The 19,999-nt window shown below is 38.0% G+C and overlaps 1 protein-coding gene and 1 long non-coding RNA gene across 7 annotated transcripts in view; one reads left to right on the top strand and one right to left on the bottom strand.

Annotated features, from left to right (window-relative positions):
* The window catches only part of Stau2 (staufen double-stranded RNA binding protein 2), a 238,823-nt gene that overhangs the window by 54,013 nt on the left and 164,811 nt on the right, over positions 1-19,999 (bottom strand). The window lies entirely within an intron of this gene.
* LOC102022028 lies at positions 1,111-9,021 on the top strand. The gene is made up of 3 exons (XR_262244.2): positions 1,111-2,029; positions 3,534-3,723; positions 7,296-9,021. It is a non-coding gene; the product is annotated as an uncharacterized LOC102022028 (long non-coding RNA).

Raw genomic sequence — 19,999 nt, 5'->3', positions numbered from 1 at the left:
CTCAGGGAGTCTGGGGCTGAGCTGGCCATCAACTCCCGACTCCAGTCCTGGGGAATCTCCCCTGGGGCCACCCTTGCTACTGGCTGCGACTTCAATAAAAAACCCAAAAACTCAACATGTAGTAAACTTTTTTTTTACTTGAAAAAATTTAATAGACATCTAACAGAAAAGAATTTAGCTTATTTTAGTGCTCATAATGTATTTCTAGATATGAAAGGAAGAAAGCCTTTGCCTTTTGTGAGCGACTTCACAGGTCCCAACACACACTGTGCCACAAACCTCCACGCCAGGGACACCTCCCAGACGGTCACCAAAGTCACTTCAGCAAGCACCTTTCATTTAAGACGGACAACTTGGGATAGCAGTGTGCATTTCAAAGTGTTTCATTGTAATGTTGTAGTACTGAGGATGGAACCTAAAGCCTCATGCATGCTAGGCAAGTGCTCCACCACTGAGCCAAACGTCCCGTCCTTTACAGTTTATTTTTAATAGGAGTTTTAAAATTTGGGTCAAAGCCATATATATATATTTAAAATTATTTGCACAGAAAAATCAAGAATCACTAATTCTACTATAGAAATTTTATTACAATGAAGTAACTGTGGATTGCAATATTTCATTTGTACTTTATTAACTGATTAAAACCACTCAAAAATAAAACCAAACACCTTCATTTGTAGGAGCACAGTAAGAAATCAGAATCAACTACTGTATTCTTAAACCAAGGTGTAGTGTAAAGTACTGGTCCTGTTTAGGCAACTGAGATGGCTTAATAGGTGGTTTTCTCTACAAAGAAAAGTAAACAGAGCTCCATACCTCGTATAATTTCCTTGTATCAGAACCAAACATAATATTTAATATTTGTTTTATACCTTACACAAGAACTTTTTTCAAAGCCCCACACACACAATCAGTGACTACCGAAAGAATGTGAGTCTGAAACCAGAAACGCCTTGGGGGACAGACACTCTCTTTTTTGGGTCTCATTTTCTAGTACCATAAGAAAGGAGTAACAGAAAACGTATTTCCAACATTCTGATAACAGATTAAAAAGAATCAGTTGACTGGAAAGAATTTTAACAACGTAACATCAACGAAAGAGGAGGCTGTAAAATAAAACCAAAAAGCATCTCTAGAAGAACTTGAAAAAATCAAGAAAACCCTCACAAATCGTCTAGACTACCATGAGCCACCACTGACTCGGTCTTGTAATTTCAAATTAACTTCTCTTAAATATGTGATTTATAGGTGACCATTTACACAGCCCTTATCTGTGATTTCAAAGGTGATCAGTTCAAAGCTTAATAAATCTTTCTGATACTGAATTTTTAAACCTTTGAAATCCTATATTTCTGTCGTGTTCTATTAACACTGAAGCAAAGCTGTATGATTAAGAGAAAACTCCGTCTCTCCTGATGATTAAATTTCAGTAATTGAACATAAAAACATTTGGAACAAGCAGCGCCATATAAATGAACTGTCAGCGCACATTACGACATTACAACGTTGCTTAGGTAAGAAAACGCTCCCTGAAGAAGTTGGCACAACGAGGAGCCAATGGGAAAAACAGAGGAAGTGAGCCGTCACCGCGGTAATGAGCAGGAATTCCATTAAGGCCCCGGGCCAGGTATGCGAAGGAGGTGTGATTGATATGCTGGACTTGGAGATTAATTGTGTGAGACATGCTGAGGCCTTGCCCACACGCAGCTACCATCTAGCCCCGCTGTATTTGGTATCCAAGTCTGACTGAAGTGCTGTTTACAGAGCCCTTGCTCTTGCTAGCTCTTTTCTTTTAAAAGCTAAGGATTTTGTTTCAGCCAGTGTCAGCAAGGGAGCGCGTGCTTGAGGAGAAGAGAAATAGTCGTGTTCAGGGTGAGTCTCACGTTAAGATGCAATTAGTGTTAACTTTTAGTGTCAACAACAATTTAAAAAGCTACATTTCAAACAAGAACAAGGATGACAATGACCATGAGATCATCAAGCCCCTGTGCACCTATCAGCAGATCCCTTTGGACACCGCCAATAAGGGGTAAGATTTTGAAAGCCAGCATAATGACTTGATATGAAAATAATTTTAAAAGTTCACTATCGATGGGTAAGGAAGTATAGAAGAAGGCATTGCTCTGAAGCTGTTTCTAGAACTGCTGCAGTGCACTGGAATCTAGTTCGAGCTAACACAACACCCTTGAAATGTTAAAGGCCAAGTGCTGGCTCTGAGTATATAATTTTATTGCAAGCAAGAAGAGTCAGCTGGATGGATGCGGCCATCTCAGTCTCCAGGACTTTCCAGGACAGAGATAAAACCCTGGAAACCTTGCAGAGTAGAACCTGTTTAATAAATGGATTTCTTTTTAACATGAACTCCAATACATGGTTAAATGTTCTACCAAATTTACCTATTACTTACAGTAAAGTATGTATAGTATTTTATGTTAAAGGTGGATTATCAGTCTCACCAAAAACCAAGTTATATAAAAGGCCCTGTCTTTCTATTTATGGTTCCTGCCGTACGTTCAGAAACAATCAGTCTGAGATTCCTCATTCTGCCTCCAGCTCACTGTAGAACTTGAATACATCACTCATTTCGGGTTGACAATCACAAACGCAGACTCTGGATACAATGAAAGTTAGTGTAAATTTCCCACGGCATTTTCTTTTTTGAAAATAATATGACAGACAACTAACCATGAGAGACATAAGAGAAACTATCTTAAGCCATTTACTCTTTCCATACTTACTAATTAGTTGGTAATTTTTATATTTTAATTACACTTGATCCTTATTCCAAGAGAAAATTCAAATATACATATTCTAAAAAAGCAAACATGGCACAGAATCTAGCACTGCCAGAATAGCCTCTGATAATGTAAATTCCTCAGGGCCACTCACTGCCATTACATGAAATTTTTTGTTTTTGTTTTGATTTTTTTGAATCAGAGTCTCACTATGTAGCCCAGGCTGGCCTTGAACGTGCAGTGATCCTCCTGCCTCAGCCTCCCAAGTGCTGGGATTACAGGCGTGCACCACCATGCCCAGCACAAGTAATTTTTTAAAATGTTACTCTGTTGACTTTATGCTGTCCAAGAACTACATCTTTTAAAGTAAATCATTTGTTTTGAATTTTCAGTGAATTTAATATAACACACAAGCAGTGAATCTGTCCTGAGACAGGCGCTCTGTCCTTGAGTCTATAATTCAGTTTCACCAAGTGGCATCATGAGACAAATGCAAAGTGTGTGGTGTGCGTGGAGGGTCAGTGACAGGAAACATGGGAGCCAGCTAGAGAATTTCTTTAAAAATCTTCAATATAAGGGCAACCTCTGCAGTGAGGTTTCAGGAATGAACATAACTATGAAACGCAAACATAGGAATAAGGCTGTCCAAAACAAGGGGAAAAAATCAAGAACAAAATAAACAGCACAAAGAAAATTAGGTGGTTTGGCCAAAGCCAAAGGCCGTGTGCGTGGGAGAGTGGAAGAGGCTGACGGGAACTTCAGGGTGTACCGCTTACCATCTTGGCTTTGTCCCTTAAGGAGTCTAGACAGGGGGAAAATGAAGCTGCTGTCTACAAGGAACTCGGCTGAAACCGTGCCAGCGAAGTCCGTAACACTTTTCCTCTCAGCCTGCACGAGCTCAGTGAACACCAGAACCGCGTTTTCTCACTGCATCTACCCTCAAGGCTCACCGCAGCGAAGTTCTTTGTTAAGTGCGTCAATGAACTAGGTAAACTGAGTCATTAAAGGTAAACAAGAAAATTGTAATTTTAGTATTAGTACATCTCTCAATGAAGTAAGTTCTTCTGTGATTTATTTAAAATGAATGAACATATGAATAATACAGTGGAGTTCTCTTTACTCCACATTACTCTCTTCCTAAACTACTCAAAATATCACATAAGTAGAAGAAATATTAATAAAGTTTAAATGCCAGGAGATGTCACACATTTATACAATACTGGAGACTGGTTTTGCATATTATCAACTAAGTATTTATATAAAAAACAGAACAGCTATTTTATAAGACATGGCATCTAGTTTCAGAAAATTCTTTTTTCTATCAGTCTTCCTCATCCTCAAATTTATTATACATATCTCCTCATAAAAGCATTGTTTGGAGGTGGGGTACAGTTCAGTGGTAAGTGTGCTTAGCCTGCATAAAGCCCTGGGTTCGGCCCTTAGCACTGCAAACAAACGCAATGAAATACAAGAAAGCCTTTTATAATAGCCACAGAAAACTACAGTATTTCAAAATGTCCCCTTCACACTGGCCTTCGAACTCCTGGGGGTGATAAAGGCAGTAAGCTCTCGCCCCGCTAGCTGCTGCATCCTGAAGTATTTTGACGGAACCAGGGACAGAGGACACTCTTGTCCCTCAGGCTGCCAGGACTACCTGTAGCCAGTCAGGGAAATAACGCGAAGAACTTCCTTTGGAAACAGTTCTCAAGAAATTCCATCTGGGGAGGGCGTGGGACTCAGCGCCTCTGACTGGCTCTGGCGGGTAGCTGGGTGCGGGGCAGTCGAAGAGCTCTCACGAGTATGGCAGGGGGGCCTGGTTACTCCTCCATCACTAAGCACTTCTAAGTCACTGGAAATGAGGAAGAAAGGGAAGGTACGACTTGTGAATTTTCCGTAGCGCAGAGCAGACTCCTGAGCACAGCGGTGATCATGGGTGAAGAACTTACTTCTTTCTCCTTTTGAATGTAAAGACACAGAAGTGTCCTATTTAATAAAGGAAGTGACAAGAGTGTTTCTGATTTGTTTGCTTCATGTCTAATTCTTGCCTGATTTCGCTGCACTTTAAAATTTGAAAAGGAACATTTTTCTTGTAGATTGCTCACGTAAGTCATTTTAACCCAGCTTAAACACTTTATACAGGTCTATACAAGGCAACATTGTAGCACTGTTATCAACGCCGGACAACGGCTCACACGCTCCGCAACAAATTAGCCTGATACAGAGTAACATCCGATACTGCAAAAGAAAACCAAAACTTGAAAAAATTGTGAAGAGGTTAAACTTCATTTACAAAGCAGAATATGAATTTCCTCTAGCTCAACCTATAACATAAATCCATGTTTTATAATAAATCATAACCTGTATTAACTGATTATGATAAAATATTTGAAGAAATTAGTAATTCAGAAATAGAAATATTCTTACATAGCTTTGGAAAAATCAGTTTACTATAAACAAAAAATATTTTGTGAAGCTCACATATTTAATCCAGGTCAATCAGCTTCAGCTTTTGTGACATATAGTTTGTACCCAATAACTGTTAAAGAATGTAGGTGTGAATAATGAAAAATTTATCATGACTATTTTTTGGTCTCTTGAAAGCATAACAGGGTACTGTAAGTGCACACTTAATTCTGTAAACTTTTAAAATACCTTAATTTGTAAACATTGTTTCTAACTCCAAATAAAAAAGACATACTTTTTTCCTGGAATTTTAGAGTGCTTTTGACATTATGCTTTTATCTAATTGTGAATGTCCAAAGATAAAAATAGAATCAAATTTCCTATTTAGGAAACCAAATTCATCATAAAATAGCTTTTGATCAAACAGATCCCAGCATTTATGCCTTTGATGGTTCAAGGAAATAAAGTTCCAATAAAGCTATAATAAATTGCTCCAAAGCAAAGGTAAAATGACCACCCAATTAAGCCATAACTTTAAAAATCACCTTGAGGTTAAATTGGGAAGAAATATGAGGAAAAGGGCAATTAAATATCAGTCTTTTAAATCTGAGGTCCTCTCAGTGACAATGAAAGATTCAGTCAGTTAAACTCTTTTTCACTATTTCATTTATGAGCTGCTTTTAAGAATATTTCATCCCTCAACAGAGGAAATAAGGAATCTCTTAAAAGACAAAAAAGCTATTCTAGGCTATCAAAATCTTCGCTAAGAAAAATAAACTAATCAAGATTGATCTTCTGGGTCTCTCAGAAGTTCATCAATTCCAAATGTTCACGTAAGTTTCAAAAGGGAAGGAAAAACCAGTTTTTGTATAACACAATGTTAAATAACTCACTGTGGGAGACACAAGGGTCAACAACAGTGGTATTTTGTAAAATATACCTAACTACAATTCAAATAACTACTCATTTATTTGTCTAAAAATATCTAAATGTCATTGATATGCTAAGACGTCCGGGTCAATTTTGTCTATCAATTCTTAAGAGATCTTTTAGAGTAGTTTTTAAGCAAAGAATGAATGTGTTGTTCTTAGCAACTTCTAGTGAAAGGGGTTGTTTACTCAGATTTATTAATTAAAAAAACAAGAAAGCTAAATACGTTCACAGCAAACAAAAGTGAAAATTTTCTTTATATTTAAGCAATTGACCGGTTGCTTTTTATATCAGAGCTCTTCAGTGCAGCATTAATCACCAAAACAGCGAATGACAGTGTTAAAAAAAATACTGTTCACATTGCTCAAGAGTCTATCTCCCCTCATCTTAAAATTTTCCTCCTGTTTCTTTTAAATTCCACCAAAAAATACAGTTTGCTGCAAATGTCACACAATTGGGATGGATAAACAGTTAAATGTAAGCAAAGGAGGTCTTAATCCCATGTACTGCTGACTGTCAGCTCATCTCTCCTGGTTTAACAATCTGAGTTTAACTGCTTCATGATGAATTAGGCAGGGTGCAAACGACCTGAGTGTTTCGGCCCATAAAACAGGCTTAGGGAAATGAAACCTGCAAATTTGATCACCAGCCCTAGACTGGCCATCACAGGCAGCGCAGTCGGTTTTAAAGGAATGGTCTCAGTGTAATATTAAGTAATGAATTTCCAATAATTTACCTTTAAAGTACCATTTGCCTTCAAGTAGCCTACTATATGTGAGATTTGCCCTTAAAGAACTGAAACACAGAGAGCTCACGACGGAAAGGTGGAGAGCGAATTGTCAGAGGGCCTACTGCGCTGAGGAGTTTTACAGACTGAGAACAAACTTTCTTAAAGAGAGGTTTTTGGGAGCGTTAACATGTACTCACATTAAGCAAGAAAGACTCCAGTTGCGAACAGCAGTAGGTCTATTGTTCGAGAAGAAATGCGCTTTATGAGACCCATTATGAGAGACAGGGGGAGAACCCTTTTTGGCATTCTGCATATAAAGTCTTCTCCAAAAGACATCTGCAGTTCAAAAAAATTCCATCTACTTTTACTACTACAACCTTTGTTAATTTTCTACAGTTCTCTGCCCCCGTAACTTGAAAGGCATTTCCTTAAGAAAACAGATGACAGACAACTTGAGTGACTGATTAGATTGTGCGATCACTTTGTTTTTCTCACAGGCCTGGCTCTAAGAGGATGGATGTTGGTGTAAATGACAGCAAAGGGAGCTTCGCGTAAGATTTCACTGGTGTTCAAAGACAAGCTAATGTAACCTCACTGCGGTGCCATCAGCTTGACAAATGGACACCATGCAACCTCTGCCTCCCACTGAAACCCAAGAGCTTGATTTACACAGTATTCTCCCTGTAGATGGAAAAAGACTTCATGCTGCTAAGCTGTATAATGGGTTGATCTGTTAATTTTTTGCATGCAATGAAATTTAATAATATGGAGGTGAAAAGCATCTCAAAGAATGAAGCTAGCTAATGAACTAATAAAGTGATCCTTAAGTCTTTTAAAACTTGAATAAACAGAGAAGGGGACAGCTCAATCCATGTTGAGCAGGCGTAGCAGTTCTCATGTTAACTGCAAAGATATATGGGCTTTACTTACAATGAATAAAAGAGCCGAGCTCTACGGAGCAGAGCTCTGTTCAAACAAGTCACTGTAATCTGTAGAACTTGGTGTGCCTTATCTTTACCATCAGAGTCTGCTGGTCCTCAGTTCTTTACTTCAAGAATTTTACATTACTTTATGTTGTTAAATTATTTGCCTGGACGCTCAATATTAATCCTTTTAAAGTGGGAAGTTAAGAGTTTATACTACCAGGCAAAATTAACAATCTCATCTGTAACACAAAAATCATAAAAGTCAGAGCTTCTTAAGAAATACTGCTTTAAAAGGATCATGTAAGTTCTTGCTCAAAGTATGAATTATTTCAGAAAGAAATTCAAGGGATAGCACATTGTGCAGGCAGGGCTGACTGAAACCCTCAGCAGTGGAACTATCGACATCAACGCTTGCAAGTAAGCACGGCGAAGGCACACACAATCAGCAGCAGGGTTAGCACATGCAAACGTTGGGTAAGGTAGAACTGAGTCCTATATTTACTCTGCTGTTGTCACAAATAAAAAAAGCACTTATGAAAACATTTCATGCTGAAGTGAATGGATTTCAACAGCTGCTGATTTGGTGACATGCGGGACCCCAGAGGAGACATCCTGCTGAATTAACGTTTTGGAAATGTTAAAAAGAAACTTCAAACAGACCCTGTTTAGCAGGCGGTCAAAGATTTGGCTCGGTGGGGATCATGTGAAGGCCGGCAGAGCGCTCACTCAGCCATGAATCAGACCTGTCAATAGCTGCCTGTTTTCTCAACAGGTGACTTAAACAGGCGCACAGTTCGTTCCCAGCACCCTGTGCGCTGCACAAAAAGCCACCCTGGGCTTCTGCGCCAGCGTGTAGGGAGGTACACATTCAGGGTGGGGAAATAACTGTTTATGGGCTTGAATGACATTCAAAACTTTGTACTTTCATATTTTTTCTAACCAAAAACATTAGCTCTATCTACTACTGATTTTCAAACAAAATTTTATCCTAAGTTAAAAATCTGGAACAGAGTGAATCAAAGAACTGCAACATAGAAAGGAACTTTGGAGAGAGCTGACATCAAACCTCTCCTTTTACAGATGAGGAAACTGAAGCCTACAGCAATTGCAGTGATTTACTAAAGGTCACATATTTAATGATTTAATGATAACTTAAAATTAGAACATGCATTTTCTCATTCCTCTGTGCAGTATTAGTTGTCTTTAAGAAACAAACAAGAACTAGGTTTCTTTTAGCAATATAAAAAACACTCAAGGAAAGACAACTGTTAAACTGGGCAAAATCTGATAGCTCAATGTTACTCTGATTTGGCATGCTTTGAATTTTTTTCCTTTAGACTGGCCACAGAGAGATACAGTTAATGGAAAATTCCTTCCACACACCACCAAGATGTTGGGATGGGTAGGGGGAAGAGGTCCGGGACCAAGGTTTGTTTTCAACTTTCAACATTTAAGAGTTTAGTACAAATGCAGAGAACAGAAATAATAAAGCATTTCATTGTTCCTGGTTCCGACTGGAATTGTAAACTACTCTATACAAGCTGCTATTATGTCAGAAAATTACCAGGTACCCAATAAATGAGCCCGGACTGTTTTCTGTTGTTCGGGACCTCTCCCTGGCTTTGGAAAGCCTAAGTACAGAGCTCTCGGTGAAAGAAACCGCAGCAGCCTTCGCTACCCTCGTGAGCCTCACCCACGCCCCACCCACGCACGGTCACTAGCCCAAGCGAGGATGGGATGGGAGGCCACCGGCAGGGTGCTTCGCGGACGAGCCCTCTGCTGAGAGATACTTTCTACATGCTTCAGAGGTAACAATTAGGAAGAAAAACACTGATTCCATAAGCACATATATACACACAAACACACACAGACCTCTTGAGCCCAAGTTCACTACTTGTTTTTATTTAAAGGAAGCTGGCACTCCAGTGAAAGGGTGATGGGAGTGTATAAGACAGAGTAGATTTACATACCAAAATGAAAAATATATTCATCCTTTGACCCAGTACTCCTTCATAGAGAAATTAACCCTGAGGAGACAATTTAACAAGTGGGAAAAAGATATACATGGCAAAGATTTTAATGGCAGGTTAGATAATTTCCAACTACAAAGTTGGAAATTAAATTAGTAAGAAGATAGAGGTATTTACATATCCTGGTATACATGCAACTGTTAAAGTCACTACTACCCTGCTGTGATGCTACAGTAAATATTAGTGTAAGGACCAAAAAATATATTAGTGGGCCAGAATAGAGAACCCAGATGCAGGCCCACATTTACCTGACCATTTAATTTCTAACAAAATGCCAAGGAAATCTGACTGTGTTGGAATAACTGACTATCCATACAGGAGAAGAAAAGAATCTCAACCTCTTCTTCACACCATATACGAAGTTAACCTGAGGTCTACCTTTAGTCCTGACTGTAAAAACTAAACTGAAAGGTTAAGAAAAGAGAGAAAAATCTTCACAAATTGGAAAGAGGAAAAGTTTCTTAAAACACAGATAAACCACGAAATAAAAAACTGATAAATAGGACTGCATCAAAATTTAAAACTTGCCAGGGATATAGCTCAGTGGCACAGTGCCTGCCTGGCAAGTGTGAGGTTGTGAGTTCGATTCCTGGTACCAAAAAAATAAAATAAAACTTCTGCTTATAAAAATACGTTCATAATAAAATGAATAAGGAGACCATAAACTGTATTTGCCACATATAAAATATATATGACGAAGGGTTGGTATTCAGGGTACATAAAGAACTCCTACAAACTAGGCACTCTGGGAGGCAGAGGCAGAAGAATGACCATCCTGAGCCCACGTTGGGCAACTTCCGCAATTTAGTGAGGCGCTGTCAAAAACAAAAAATAAAGAAGGATGAAGGCCCTGGGTTCAATCCCCAACACTGCCAAACAAAACAAAACAAAACAAACCATTTCAACATTTAATAATTAATGAGATGATCTGCATTCTTATTTTGCGTCTGGTGTTTAAATCAAGTGTGTATTGCATACATAGAGCATACATCCTAATTTGGGCTAGCTATACTTATGTGACTAATGTTTAATAAACTGGATATCACAGACCTAGGAAGCACCTTTCAGTTTTAAAAACAGTATAGTATTATCAAAATTGATATAATTATAAAATATATCTAAGTATATGAAACCATTCATACATGAAACCATTCAAGTATGTCCACGGAATACTTATTCTATCAGGAAATGTTCATTATTTATTTGGCATTTTAAATTTTTGGATGATTTTATTTTCTAACACTGAAAAATTATTAAGAAGTAAAGAACTGCAATTATCTTTTTCTTTTAAAGTTTTTATTCCTTATGATTCTTTTTGGCTTTTTGTTTGTTTTGTTGTCTTTTTGAGACAGGGTCTTGCTATGCAGTTCAGGCCGGCCTTGAGCTCACTTTGTAGCCCAGGCTGGTTTCAAACTTGCAATGATCCTCCTGCCTCAGCCTCCTGAGTGCTGGGACTGCACAGGCATGTGTGCCACCATGCCTGGCTGGCAATTATTTTTTAAAGTCAACCTCATAGAGAATTATTTTATCTACTAAATTGATTTAAGTCTACAAAATAACTGCAAAGTCCCCATTTCAAATTACAGGGTGCAGGTTTATCTTTAATTTGAAACCACAGATCCTTATAAAAATCATTAAGGCTGGACGTGGTGGTGCATGCCTGTAATCCCAGGAGGGTGAGGCAGGAAGATTGCTGCAAGTTCAATGCCAAGGCTACAAAATGGGCCAGCCTGAACTGCGTAGTGAGACCCTGTCTCAAAAGGACATACACACAAAAGAATTAATGAGATTAGTTTGCAAATGACTAAACATCCACAATTACTCCAAAGGTAAGTAGTACCAAAACTATTACTGCTAAAATATAAAACTTTAGTATCTGCTTGTTTCACTTCATCTAAACTACTAAGACTATTAAAAGGCTTTATATTAGTGAAATCACAGCAAAAGCAAATCAACATTCAATAACAGATATCACTATCAATTCCTGGCAGCTTATTAGAAAATGCCACGTTCTAGAAGCTGGGCATCGTGGCACACACCTGTTATCCCAGCACTCAGAACCTGAGGCAGGAGAATCACCAAGAGTTCCAGGCCAGCCTGGGCTACACAGTGAAACCGGTCTCAAAACATAAAAAGCAAACAACAACAAATAGGTGATATAAAGGTAATAGCTCTTCAGAACTGCAAGACTGGAATAGAACCTACTTGCCTCATGGGTCGGCTCTCAAGTATGAATTTTACTTCCAAGAGACCCCCTGCAAGTTAGTTATCTCTAAGTGCAACCATACACTGTCTCAATTAGCTTAGAAGTTTGTTACATCAACCCATGCAGAAATTATATACAATTCCTCCGATATTACTATAATCTTTTAAACCTTCTCAACCAGCACACGTGAGTACTTGTCTACGATCATAATTATTACATGACAGAATTTTTATTCTTTAAAAAAGAAAATATCACACATTTTATCAAAATATAAAAGGTACTTCTACAAATGTCTAAAATTTGGTTTAACATTATATGTTCCGGAAACTGATGGTGCCAATATATACAGATCGCAATACAACCTATTTATCCCTTAAGGACTAAGAGAAGGCATATTGTACTTGTAAATTTAACAGTAAGTTAAAATCATGCTAGTTGCAGTTAATCTCCTACATGATTTATTCTATTTAAGAAGCATTTTGCAAAGCCAGCCTGCCATAAACTATTTCATATTTGGAGGAAAAAGGGTAAATACTATGCTACAGTCAGTCACCTTTGATCCTCCGGCAATGTTTTATTACATTTCAGAGGCCAATGAAGAAAGAAAGTAATAAAGGTGAAGTCTGTAAAACTGATGTTGTGGGACTTACGCCTATCGGCATTTAGAAGATGTTCAATGTTTACTGAATAAACAGACCTCTGTATGTATCTCATAGTCTGTGTTTATATACTGTGGACTACAGTCATTCCATAAATAGGTAAGTACATTCCATAAATACATACTACAAAATATGTATATATTTATATATGTGTGTATATATATATACGTATATAAATATATACGTATATATATATAAATATATATATACGTGTATATATACGTATACGTATATATATACGTGTATATATACGTATACGTATATATATACTTATTTATATTTACGTATATATATATTACGTATATAATATTTATATTTACGTATATATATATATTTATATACGTATATATATATTTACTTTTTTGTTAGAGAAATTACTAAATATTTTAAATGATTCTGAAGTCCGAAGTGTAGTTCTCCACTCAGTTAACCACAAAACTTAAGAGTTTTTCCTGCTTTCTTTTATTATGCATTCCATTCACTTATCAAGTATTTGGTTAATGACACTGTGAGCTCATAGAGACATATTTATAGTTCTTATTTTGTACACATAAGGGAACTGTTATTTGGGAGACTAGGAAACCTAGTGATCCAGGAAAACCAAGGTGATCTAGCTCGGAAGTACAAGAACCAAGTGTCAAATCCCAACGGATATGTTTTCCCATTGTCCCCTGAAAGCTAAGCCTAGAGCTGGTGAGGAAGTATGAGAATTTCATGCGTCAACTCAGGCTGCGGTGACAAGCAGCAGCTAGAGGCTCCTATGAAGGCACTTTTGCAGATGCAGTTCACACTGCCTACCGGCTGACTGAATCAGTGGGCACCATCCAGCCAGTCAAAGGCCTTAGGAGCAGAAACGAAGGATGCTTGGAGAAGGAATTCTGCTTCAAGGCTGTAGCACAGAAATTGAGCTTGAGCTTGAAGCTTGAGCTTGAAGTCCACCCTACGGACTTCAATCGAGGAATGCAACATCAATTCTGCCTGTTTCCTGCCCACTCACGTGCACTACAGATTTTGCACTCGTCAGCTCCTGGAAATCAATCGATCTCTCCTCCTCTCCCCACTTTCAAAACATATACACCCCACTGGTACAAACACACACAATACATTCTGAAGTTCAGAAGGCGACAAAACGTGGGCCACAGTGCAATTCATGAAAGTGGTAAGACTCAAAAGTAACCAAGATTTCAAGGACAAAACCTTGGGACAGCAGCACAAAACAGGCCAGAAAACAAACAGCCAGAAAGAAAGGGTAAGTTGATCAGGCAAAAGGAGGTTTCAGGAAGGCGGGAAGCAATCCTGCGGATGGATCAAAGAGTACAGGGCTGAGCATGACCCCTGTACTTGACAATTTAAAAGACAATGGTGACTATAGCTGGAGTAGGCACCACGGTGGCTAGGATGGAAATCACATTGTATTCACCGTTCTCTGAACACAGTGAATGAGTAGGAGGTGAGCAAGTGGAAAAATCCTGGCAGTTAAGGAAAGGAAGACAACTATAAAATAGCTCAGAAAAGAAGGTACAGTGTTTATGTTACAACCAAAGAGACACTTGTCAATTCAGAGAGAGGAGCCAGTGGAGAAGATGAAGTGTAAGCAAATGCTGGGAAACCAAGTCCTAGAAGTAGAATGACCCAGAATACAAGCTCCACTGCAGAGCATACAGTCAAGAGACTGGTGCTCTCATGGACTGTTCTGAAGCTGGGGCTCGATGCTTTTATTTATCTTTTATATTAATAGGGAATTCAGAGGTGAGGTCATCACAGAGTCCTCACTAAATTCTACGTATCTGGTACAATAAGGCATTTTAAAATGTAGTATCCTTTTTCCACACAGCTAATACGGCCTAGTATGCATTTAGTTGCTAAACACAACACAAAGTTTTAAACCATTCTTATAGTTAGATTATTCCTAATACTGGGTTACACAGCATATTGTGGGAAACCTTTAGCAAAATATGCTCATTTCTGCCAGCAACTAGTAAAAAATGCTAGTCATCTGTTTTTCATCACTTGTACAAATCTTTTAATAGAAGCTTGAAAATGAGATTTCCAATACACAGGTTATATTTTCAATTATAAAAATAACTATATGATCTTAGTAGCAACAAGAACCCGAAAAGTACAATTTATGACCATGATACGAGCGCAAAGTATATTTTAATCTTATTATGTTCAAATGTTTAGAAAACTAAACTTGAGTGATGTGTAGTAGGTTTTCCATTATTTGCTTACTTATAGATATTAAAGCAATTACATGAATTAATGTGCAATAATTTTTTTCTTACAATATAAAGTCCTTTACACAATTTTCTCAAAATCTACAAAAGGCGATGAATGGTTAGTCCTAAAATCTTTAAATTCTCCAATGATGCATTAGCTAAACCAAAAAGATAACTTTACTCATTTCATAATGTTTTATTATAACAGCAATCTTTGAAGGCAACACAAAAGATTCTACTATGCATAGATTTTAAAACATAAATACCAATTTAATGCATCACTAATGATGTACAATAGATGTCTTCTGTAGTACCAATTCAAGTAAGAGACTGATGTAATCTGACATACACTTCAAAGTAACTAATTTGGTAGTAAAACATTTCTTTTGCGCAAACTTTCCTACTAAAAAAAAATCTGCACAAATTCTTCTACTTAGTATTTGCTAAGTAAAAGTACTGAATCCTTATTAGAAAGTTATTTAATAAGACATACATAACTGAGTACTTTTAGGTTTTTAAAATTTACCTTACATAACTTAGGCTTTTAAATGGAAATACATTCCCATACAAAGAAAACAGATTTTAAGGGCAAAGTATCTATTTTAGAATTGTGTATTTATAGTCAGTATCTTAAAAATTTAAATTTCAATTACATGTGTTGCTCTCCTGTCATTTGCTCCATGTACACACACTCTGGATGCCTTATCTGCAAAAGTATGCGTATGAGTGCACTGCACTTCACTGCGGATCTTCCCCAGTCACTGTAAGTAAACCACTTTTTACACTGAACTTCTGAAGGTAAAAGCTTAGGTCAGAGTTTCCTGAGCACTTTCTATTACAACGTTTAACAGTTTATCAGGACAGAACTTTATACTTTTTTGCCTTTGTTTTCCCTTACAAATCATGGAATTTAAAATTTTGGGCCTTGGGGGCAGGGTGTATGAAATTCAACAAGTATTTCCAAAAGCTTGTTTAAAAAGATTATTGTTCTTTGACCAAGACCATTTGTTAATTTGCCTTTTGGCCTACAAATGTCAACCAAAATATAAATGCCGATTAAGACATTTTCAATTATTTTTTATTTCTTCTCCAGGAGCAGCCAGTCCTGGGAAAATACCTTTTATTCCACAAAGGAAGAAAGAATTTCTATTTCTACTGGCCATGGGGAAGGGGTGTGGGGCCGGAAGTGGGACATGGGAGATGCTTCTTAGGCTTCTTCCTATGGTACTCAAAACACACAGAATCTAAATCACCCAATTTGTAAAAAGTATTTTCTTAAAATTGGAATTTTTTTATGGCTAGTAATTAACCGTGAAACTACTGTAGCGTTTTCCTTTATTGCATATTTTAGGGTGTATGTTTCCAATTAAAGAAAAAATTACAGTAAACGACTTGAGCCATTTGATAGTAAATATTACCAACAGGGAATATGGTATTTATTCCACAGAACTGTAGAAAAATTACACTTCTTAAATTAACTTCCCGAATTATTTCTTGATTAATAAAACTTAAGTGCTCTTCATATGCTCTCTACCAGTACATCTGCCAGAACTGCCCTGCATGTTTACAAATTTACACAGCTCCTCTTGGTCCATGAGATGAAATTTGTGCTGGTGTCAGAGACACTTTACAGTCTGACCTCTACCTTGAGTTCTAAAGACCAGAGACCAGGGCAATGCTTCAGTGGAGGGCTCTACCCAATTAATGAGCTCTGCACTTCCCCCTTGTGCCTGGGCCAGCTAGTTGGTGCTACACCAAAAGCCCTTTACTAACTGCCTTTTCTCCTACTGCCTACAGAGAACCTAGCTCATCCTACAAAAGCCACCCTTGTCGGAACTGTTCCCGCCCCATCCTGAAATCCCCATCCCTAGACATTCTGCTTGTATCTTTCACAGGCCGGCTATCATGCGCTTCTGTTACGGATTCTTCTCATCACCATGATTCTTAGGAACAGCATCCATTTCTTATTCACACCTTTAGCTCCATAAGTTCACGCACTGTTGCACTACTTTATATGCACCAGACATTCAATAAAGCTTTATGGAATGAATTCTTCTGTTATCATAATTTTTTATTCTGAATTATTCTTATTTGAGTAGTCACTGCAGAAACCAGTAGAAAAAAAGTTACTATCTATAATCTTTTAACAGCAAACAATAGAAATGATTAATCTTTCAATTATAAATTCTATTAGAGGTGAGTCTAGAGATCACCCTCATTCATAAAACGAGGCAGTAGAAGCCCGTAACAACACTGCCGTCGGGACTAAGCAATAGGCCTGGACAATAAGTTTCCTCGTAACTGAGAAAAAGACACACTGCATAGCAAAGGGTACATGGGAGACGTCACTTGGCATAAAATATAAATGAACGCACGGCACACCAAAGTGGTTCATAATGAAGTTTTGCTGAATATTCTTTTTTTTTTTTTTTTTCCTCCGGTACCGGGAACCAAACTCAAGACCTTGCGCTTGCCAGGCAGGCGCTTTTGCCGCTGAGCTAAATCCCCAGCCCCTGCTGAATATTCTTATTACCCCATCAAAGCGGTCAAATTTTAAAAGCTCCAAATCAACAAGGCTTAAAGGAATAGCAGGGCTCATTTCTTGGCATGACACGATTCTCTGTTCAGAGTTCTGAAGTGCACATAAACTGAGAAGTGTGTGATGGAAGAATTGATCAAACAATTTCATTTCATTGACCTAAACAATGAATCACAATTTGAAAATTACTCACCAAAAATGATAACAAAACATCCAAACACCTCGATTCCTAGTTTAAAAAAACCAAGCACCCCCACCCTGCACATAGAGATACTGAATATGTACTTTTGCATAGATGAATAAATGATTAGCTACTTTTTATTTGTGCAGTGCTGGGGATCAAATTTAAATCTATACATGAGCTAGGCAAGCACACTACACTGAGCTACACCCCAGCCCTTTATTTTTCCCTTTTTCTTTTACTTGTTGCTTTTTAAATTAAAATATTTTTCAATATTCTATAAAGCCCCTTGACAAGTGACATAATGCTAATATGTGAGCATGTATTTCAGGGAAGGAAGCTGCAAATCTGTCTGTTGGCTGAGTCTGGGAAACACTCCCCAGTCTCCAGGCTGCTGCTGGCTGTGCAGGACGACACCTGCAGGGCAGTGCGCCGCTTTCCGCGTCCTGGCCTCTGCTTACCAACCTCAGTGACCGGGGCGGGCAGTCCCAATTAGGATGAAAGCAATAGCGAGCTGCCCTTTAAACAAATCTGGAGGCAAAAGGACGAAGTAAAAAACATACACAGCATGGAAAAAGGAGAAAAGTGCTGTTAAAATATATGCAAACCATTACTGGGTGACTAGTAAAGAAAACTTTTAAATAACATATTTTGAAGGTGCTAGTTTTTCTAAGGTTATTTTTAAGCATATTCCAGTTTCCCATATAATTAAAATTTCCAGACACTTTGTATTCACAAAAACCCAAATGGGAATGAAAGCAACCCACAACAATAGAGAGCAATTTTAAAAATGACTTCTGTCACTCGCTTCTCACCAAGGAATAGCTTTAAAATGGAGTTCATAGTGTAGCTCCGGGTTCTTCAGTAACATTTCCCAAGGACTTGGGACAGAACTGCCAAGGACTGCAACAAGTTTTTCTTTAGGATTTTTTACAAAAGAATTTACTAAGTGCCATACTGTTACCAAAAATCAACATAAGAAGTCTCTTTACTTTTTGCCTTACAGATTTAGACTTATACTGACTACTTATCTCAAACGCATAGTGTCAATTTTTCAAAACAAGCATTGTACAAACACATCACTTAGCAAGGGTGACTACAGTCAAAGAACTGGTTGTTCTGTCTCTTTGACAGCTTACTTTTGCCACCTAGTGGGGGAGGCAGTTTCATAGTCTGGTTTTGTATTTCTGTAAGATTGTCTCCTAAAATTTAGGACAACGATTGCCTGCTTAGAAGATAATGATCAAACATATTTTTACAACCTTAAGTAATTTCTCCAAATTGGTCTATTTTATGCCTATTGACTTTTTAGAAAGCAGCTGGTTTTCATAATAATGATTAACTTAATGAATTAAAATAATACCTTTTCATAGACATTATTTGTGATTGGAGGGGTGGGCCTTTTACGCATTTCTAATTGTTCTCTATCCCTTTTCTTTGTAGCATTTTAAGTGGGGACCGGGATCAGGTTACTGGGCTGGGCAGGAGGAAACATGATGACCAAGAGTTAGGTGGAGCACTAACCACAGGAAGCAAATCTACATCTTCTCCCTTCATTTCAGATCATGGCTCTATTCCCGATCTTCAGTTATCTACTGAGTGTCAGCTCTGGAACTGACATTTAACGCGGCAAAAATCAAAGTCACCATCTTCCAAAAGAAACAAAGAATGGGGCTTCTTTTTGAGTGAGTGGCACAGGCTTAATCAGAGCTGGAGTACAGCCCAGGGCTATAAATGGCAGAAGAGATTTTTTTTCCTGAAGTGTGCAAAAATTAATGAAACAAGCAAAAGGAACAATCAGAAGTCAGGATCAGGTTACCGGGCTGGGCAGGAGGAAACATGACGACCAAGAGTTAGGTGGAGCCGTAACAACAGGAAGTGAGGCTCAGACCATGAGAAATTTGAAGTAGGTCACAAAGCTAAGGCTAAGGGAACTGGAAGGAAGACGTAAAAGAGGCAGAGAGTACCAAAACTCATCCTTAGGCTTGAGGTACATGCCGGAGTTGAGAGGGCTGTGGGTCCTGAGACACGCAGAAGTCTTGGGCCTGCAAATTTATTGTTTACCAAAATTTCCATTATCACAAATTTCTTACTGTGGAAGCTTATGAAACTACTTTGACATAGCTTTCTTGAGGTATAATTTGCATACCCTAAAGTTTATCCATTGTGAGTAGCTTTAGTAAATTCAGCAAGTTGTACGAACATTACCATGCTCTAGTCTTAGGACACTTCCATCACCACAAGGACTTTCTCTGCTCCCACTCCTAGTCCGAGGTACCCATTGATCTGCTGTTGTAGATAATGTCTGTTCTGGAAATTTCACGAGCACAATCATACAGTACGTGCCCCCTTCCTTGTGCCTGATGTAAGGTGTTTTTGAGACTCATAAATATGCATATATATATATATATAGACTGCTAAATTAACATTATATATTATGT

The sequence above is a fragment of the Chinchilla lanigera genome, unplaced genomic scaffold, assembly GCF_000276665.1.
Source record: "Chinchilla lanigera isolate Chin_1 unplaced genomic scaffold, ChiLan1.0 scaffold00043, whole genome shotgun sequence".
In the NCBI taxonomy this organism is placed as follows: Eukaryota; Metazoa; Chordata; class Mammalia; order Rodentia; family Chinchillidae; genus Chinchilla; species Chinchilla lanigera.
The sequence above is the reverse complement of the archived record's forward strand: the minus strand, read 5'-3'. Positions and strand labels throughout refer to the sequence as shown.